General features: G+C 39.6%; 1 non-coding gene across 1 annotated transcript; it reads right to left on the bottom strand.

The window, feature by feature from the left end:
- Nucleotides 1-5,815: 5,815 nt before the first annotated feature.
- LOC130937252 (small nucleolar RNA R71) lies at nucleotides 5,816-5,923 on the bottom strand. The gene has a single exon (XR_009068477.1). It is a non-coding gene; the product is annotated as a small nucleolar RNA R71 (small nucleolar RNA).
- Between the last annotated feature and the right edge of the window lie 1,086 nt (nucleotides 5,924-7,009).

Below are 7,009 nucleotides of genomic sequence, written 5' to 3'. Positions count from 1 at the left end.
CCTTTTCCACTGGAGCTTCCAATATCTGCTTTATGCTACGTTTTTTATTATATTCTCTACATGTAGCCATGAGAGTTCTTTGAGTGTCCAAATATTGGGAGGCTAATCGATTTACTATCTCAGTCAAGGCATCCGTGAATTCTAGTACCTCCTTTTTCATCTCTTCTTGCCCTTGAAGAACAACACCAATGGTGTCATCCATTGGAGATTGGAGTGGATATGAGGGTTGAGTATTGGAGGTAAATGATTGGTCCCTGCGGGATATAAAAGCTTGGATTAAATTTTGAATGTCTCTTTGTCCTTGAAGAATAACACCAAGAGTGTTGTCATCCAGTGGAGGTTGGGGTGGTTGGAAGGGTTCATCGCATGGAAAGAATGGTTCATGATAGGAAGGTAGTTCATCTTGATAGGGATATGGAGGTGGTGCATCTTGATAAAGATATGGAGATGGTGAATATTGAGGTGGTGGTTCATAAGAGTAATTGTGTTAGAGTTGGGGTGGTTCTATGTGTGGTTCGTATGGTTTATATGGTGGTTGGTATGGTGGATATGAGTTAGGATCATATGGAGGTGTTTCGTGGTAAGGAGCTTGTGAGTATGGTGGTTCAAAATTATGTTGAGGAGGGGGAGCATAGGCGTATGGTGGTGGTTGGTGACACGTACAACAAGGACTACCACATCCATTCGATTAGTATGGTTTAGGATTGGAGTTATACCTATATGAAACTGGAAGAGGTTGTTGCCAAGAAGGTTGTCTATAAGCTTTTGGCTCCTCCTAACCTTGATTGTTCCATCCTTGATGCATATCCTCATTGTAGCTTCCATTACCTACAACATAATTTGAACCAAACTCATAGCCAAATGGGTGAGAATTCATGGTAACGAAAGAAAATAAAAACAAAACTAATAAAAAATAATGAAAATAAACTTCTAAAACTAGAAACAACTAACAAAGAAACGAAAAGGAAAACATATTCACAATATTCACAATAACCAATAATAAGGCACACATTTGCAATTCCTCGGCAACGGCGCCATTTTGATGATCGGATTTTTGTGTGGTAAAGAATTTCACAAATAAATTCTCGTTGCAAGTATAGTTTCTAAACCAACAAAGAATCCTCTCATACAAACATTTGGTTGTCACAAGTAACAAACCCCTATAAAAATAAACCGAAGTATTCAAATCTCGGGTCGTCTCTCAAGGAATTGCAGGAAAGTATTTTTAACACCAATGGAAAAGAAAAAGTTGACCATCCGTCTCTAGTAGCCCATATTCAAGTGGAATTAGAAAGTTAAGGGATATGAATTTTACCCACTTGAATGTTGTGAAGGATGATGGCAACTTAGGGGGAGGGATCTCCAACAACTTTGGCAACGTAATTGCAGGCTTTACTCCCATGAGTGCTTTCTTGACACTTCCCATCTTTTTGTAAGCTTCTTCAATATCAACCTCTTCTTCTTGGTAGCTTTCTTCTAATTTAATCTCTTCTTCATTGCTTACCAAGGGCATGGGGGCTGTGCTTCTACTTCTTTAATCTCCATCTCTTGATCAACCTCTTCCAAGTCTTCAACTATGATATGCCTTGAAGGTTGTACACCCTCTTCAACATCAAATTCAAACGTCTTGGAAGGAGGTTCTATGATTTTAATTTCCCATGGAGGTTCTGCATCTCCTAAATCTTCAACCACTTCATCTTCTTCAGCTATTACGGTTTCCTCCACTTGTTCCAATACAAAGGTATGTTCTTCATTGTCCATTGGAGTTTCTAGTGTCTCCTTTATGCTACGCTCTTTTATTGATTCTCCACATGTAGCCATGGGAGCACTTTGAGTGTCCGAGCGTTGGGAAGCTAATCGACTTATCGCTTGATTTAGTTGATACAGAGTTGCATAAAATCGATCCACTGATTCCTTGAGATGATCCCTTGATTCTTGTTTTGCTTGGATTGCATGATTGATGAGCGGATAATTTGTACACTTTTTGGCATTGTTTTTAGTATGTTTTTAGTAGTTTTAGTTTAGTTCTTAGTATATTTTTATTAGTTTTTAGTTAAAATTCACTTTTCTGGACTTTACTATGAGTTTGTGTGTTTTTCTGTGATTTCAGGTATTTTCTGGCTGAAATTGAGGGATCTGAGCAAAAATCTGATTCAGAGACTGAAAAGGACTGCAGATGCTGTTGGATTCTGACCTCCCTGCACTCGAAGTGGATTTTCTGGAGCTACAGAAGCCCAATTGGCGCGCTCTCAACGGTGTTGGAAAGTAGACATCCTGGGCTTTCCAGCAATATATGATAGTCCATACTTTGCCCAAGATTTGATGGCCCAAACCGGCGTTCAAAGTCACCTACAGAAATTCCAGCGTTAAACGCCGGAACTGGCACCTAATTGGGAGTTAAACGCCCAAACTGGCATAAAAGCTGGCGTTTAACTCCAAGAGAAGTCTCTACACGAAAATGCTTCATTGCTCAGCCCAAGCACACACCAAGTGGGCCCGGAAGAGGATTTTTATGTCATTTACTCATCTTTGTACACCTTAGGCTACTAGTTTTCTATAAGTAGGACCTTTTACTATTGTAATAGATATAGAGAGTCTTTTGATCATGTTTTGATGATTGAACTCGCTTTGGGAGGCTGGCCATTCGGCCATGCCTAGACCTTGTTCTTATGTATTTTCAACGGTGGAGTTTCTGCACACCATAGATTAAGGTGTGGAGCTCTGCTGTACCTCGAGTATTAATGCAATTACTATTGTTCTTCTATTCAATTCCGCTTGTTCTTTGTCCAAGATATCACTTGTTTATTCAACTTGATGAAGGTGATGATTGACACTCATCATCATTCTCACCTATGAACAAGGTGACTGACAACCATTCTTGTTCTACAAGCATTCGAGGCTTGGTGAATATCTCTTGGATTTCTGATTGCATGATGCATGGTTGATCGCCTGACAACCGAGTGCTCGCCTGACAAACGAGCCAGCCATTCCGTGAGATCAGAGTCTTCGTGGTATAGGCAAGAACTGATGGCGGCATTCAAGAGAATCCGGAAGGTCTAACCTTGTCTGTGGTATTCTGAGTAGGATTCAATGATTGAATGACTGTGACGTGCTTCAAACTTCGAAAGGCGGGGCGTTAGTGACAGACGCAAAAGAATCTGGATTCTATTCCGGCCGGACCGAGAACCGACAGATGATTAGCCTATGCTGTGACAGAGCATCAGGGACGATTTTCACTGAGAGGATGGGAGGTAGCCATTGACAACGGTGAAACCCTACACGAGCTTGCCATGGAAAGGAGTAAGAAGGATTGGATGAAGACAGTAGGAAAGCAGAGAGACAGAAGGGAAGGCATCTTCATATGCTTGTCTGAAGCTCTTACACCAATGATATACATAAGTATCCCTATCTTTATCTTTATGTTTTATGCGTTCATCACTATACCCATTTGAGTCTGCCTGACTGAGATTTACAAGGTGACCATAGCTTGCTTCATACCAACAATCTCCGTGGGATCGACCCTTACTCGCGTAAGGTTTATTACTTGGACGACCCAGTGCACTTGCTGGTTAGTTGTGCGAAGTTGTGTTTATGCCATGGTATTGAGCACCAAGTCTTTGGAGCCATTACTAGGGATTGTTTATGCTTTGAAAAGTATTGATCACAATTTCGTGCACCAAGTTTTTGGCGCCGTTGCCGGGGATTGTTTGTGTATGGACAACTGACGGTTCATCTTGTTGCTTAGATTAGGCATTTATTTTTTTTCGAAATTCTTGAAGGTGAATTCTAGAGTTTCATGATGATTTGCTGAAATCTGGCTGGCTGTAAAGCCATGTCTAATTTCATTGGACCGAGGTTTCAACTTATCATCACAAGAGCTTGTTGATCTTGCTTTTGGAGCAGTGATCTGCTAAGGCTTGGCTGGCCTTTGGCCATGTCTAGTGTTTTGGACCGAAGCTTTCTTTGAAAGCTTGGCTGGCTGTGAAGCCATGTCTAATTCCTGGACCGGAGTCTTAGACTAGCATTGCACTGATTCCTGGAATTCTCATTAAGGATTTTGATGTTTTCACTTAATTTTCGAAAAACACAAAAAAATTAGAAAATCAGTTTTTGGGCGTTAAACGCCCAACCAGGTACCCTGGCTGGCGTTTAAACGCCAGTCTGCCTTCTTCACTGGGCATTTTCGAATGCCCAGCTTTTTCTGTATAATTCCTCTGCAGTATGTTCTGAATCTTCAATTCTCTGTATTATTGACTTGAAAAGACACAAATTAAAAATATTTTTTGATTTTTAATAATCAAAATGCAACAAGAATCAAATAACAATGCATGCAAGACACCAAACTTAGCAGTTTGTATACTACTGACACTACATGAGACACATAAACACTCAAGTCAAGAGAATTCAGAGATCAGAGTAAGAAATCATCAAGAATTACTTGAAGATCCTTAAGACACAAGAATGAATGCATGCAATTGACACCAAACTTAAGATGAGACACTAGACTTAAGCAAGAAATATTTTTGGTTTTTAGGGTGCATTTTGGGCGTTAAATGCCAGAATGGATACCATTCTGGGCGTTTAACGCCAGGATGGTGCTAGGGGGAAGATTTTGTTTTCAAAATCAATTTCTTTTCAAGTTTTCAAAGTTTTTCAAAATCAAATCTTTTTCAAATCATATCTTTTCAATAAAATGTTTTCAAAATCAATTTCTTTCCTTTTTCAAAGATACTTACTAACAATTAATGATTTGATTGAACATTTTTTGCCTTTTCTGTTGAGGAAGGTTTTATGTTTGAATCATATCTTTTCTTGTTAGGCAAGTCATTTATTTTTTTAAAATCAAATCTTTTTAAAATTGTTTTCAAATCATATCTTCTCAATCACAATTTTTTAAAAACCAATCATATCTTCCTAATCACATCTTTTTCAAAATAAGTTTTCAATCAAATCTTTTTAACTTCTAATTTCAAATCCTTTTTCAAAAATCACTTGATTTCTTTTCCACTTTTGTTTTCGAAAATCGATTAGTGTTTTTCAAAAATGTTTTTCAAAATGTTTTAATTAATTTTCGAAAAATTACTCCCCTCCTCCTCACATCCTTCTATTTATGGAGTACCACTCCTTCTTAATGCACAATTCGAACCTTATCTAAGTAAAGTTCGAATTCTTCTTCTCCTTCTTCTGTCTATTTCTCTTTTCCTCTGACAACTCAAGGAATCTTTATACTGTGACATAGAGGATTCCACATTTTCTTGTTCTCTTCTCTTTCATATGAGCAGGAGCAGAGACAAAGGCATTCTTGTTGAAGCTGACCCTGAACCCGAAAGGACCTTGAAGAGAAAGCTAAGAGAAGCCAAAGCACAACTCTCTTTAGAGGACCTGACCGAATTCTTCAAAGAAGAAGAAGACATGGCAGCCGAAAACAACAATAATGCAAACAATGCAAGGAAGGTGCTGGGTGACTTTACTGCACCTACTCCTGATTTTTATGGGAGAAGCATCTCTATTCCTGCCATTGGAGCAAACAACTTTGAGCTTAAGCCTCAATTAGTTTCTCTAATGCAACAGAATTGCAAGTTCCATGGACTTCCAATGGAAGATCCTCATCAGTTCTTAGCTGAATTCTTGCAAATCTGTGACAGTCAAGACTAATGGGGTTGACCCTGAGGTCTATAGACTGATGCTATTCCCTTTTGCTGTAAGAGACAGAGCTAGAATATGGTTGGACTCTCAACCTAAAGAAAGCCTGGACTCTTGGGAAAAGCTAGTCAATGCCTTCTTGGCGAAGTTCTTTCCACCCCAAAGATGGAGTAAGCTTAGAGTGGAAGTCCAAACCTTCAGACAGAAGGATGGAGAATCCCTCTATGAAGCTTGGGAAAGATACAAACAATTAATCAGAAAATGTCCTTCTGACATGCTTTCTGAATGGAGCATCATAGGTATTTTCTATGATGGTCTCTCTGAACTGTCCAAGATGTCTTTGGATAGCTCTGCTGGAGGATCTCTTCATCTGAAGAAGACGCCTACAGAGGCTCAAGAGCTCATTGAAATGGTTGCAAATAACCAATTCATGTACACTTCTGAAAGGAATCCTGTGAACAATGGGAGTCAGAAGAAAGGAGTTCTTGAGATTGATGCTCTGAATGCCATATTGACTCAGAACAAGATATTGACTCAACAAGTCAATTTGATTTCTCAAAGTCTGTCTGGAATGCAAAATGAACCAAGCAGTACTAAGGAGGCTTCACCTGAGGAAGAAGCTTATGATCCTGAGAACCCTTCAATGGAAGAGGTGAATTACTTAGGAGAACCCTATGGAAACACCTATAATTCTTCATGGAGAAATCACCCAAATCTCTCATGGAAGAATCAAGAGAGACCTCAACAAGGTTTCAATAATAATGGTGGAAGAAACAGGTTTAACAATGGCAAACCTTTTCCATCATCTTCTCAGCAACAGACAGAGAATTCTAAGCAGAACCCCTCTGACTTAGCAACCATGGTCTCTGATCTAATCAAAACCACTCAAAGTTTCATGACTGAGACAAGGTCTTCCATTAGGAATTTGGAAGGACAAGTGGGACAGCTGAGCAAGAAAGTTACTGAACTCCCTCCAAGTACTCTTCCAAGCAATACAGAAGAAAATCCAAAAGGAGAGTGCAAAGCCATAACCATGGCCGAATTTGGAGAGGAAGAAGGGGCAGTGAACGCCACTGAGGAAGACCTCAATGGGCGTGCACTAACCTCCATGAGTTCCCCATGAGGAACATGGAATCTGAGGCTCAAATGAGACCATAGAGATTCCATTGGACTTACTTCTGCCTTTCATGAGCTTTGATGAGTATTCTTCCTCTGAAGAGGATGAGTATGTCACTGAAGAGCAAGTTGCTAAATACCTTGGAGCAATCATGAAGCTAAATGACAAGTTATTTGGAAATGAGACTTGGGAGAACGAACCTCCTTTGCTCACCAAAGAACTGGATGACTTGTCTAGGCAGAAATTACC

The sequence above is a fragment of the Arachis stenosperma genome, chromosome 6 (genome assembly GCF_014773155.1).
Source record: "Arachis stenosperma cultivar V10309 chromosome 6, arast.V10309.gnm1.PFL2, whole genome shotgun sequence".
NCBI lineage: Eukaryota > Viridiplantae > Streptophyta > Magnoliopsida > Fabales > Fabaceae > Arachis > Arachis stenosperma.
This window is presented reverse-complemented; position numbering and strand designations above follow the sequence as displayed.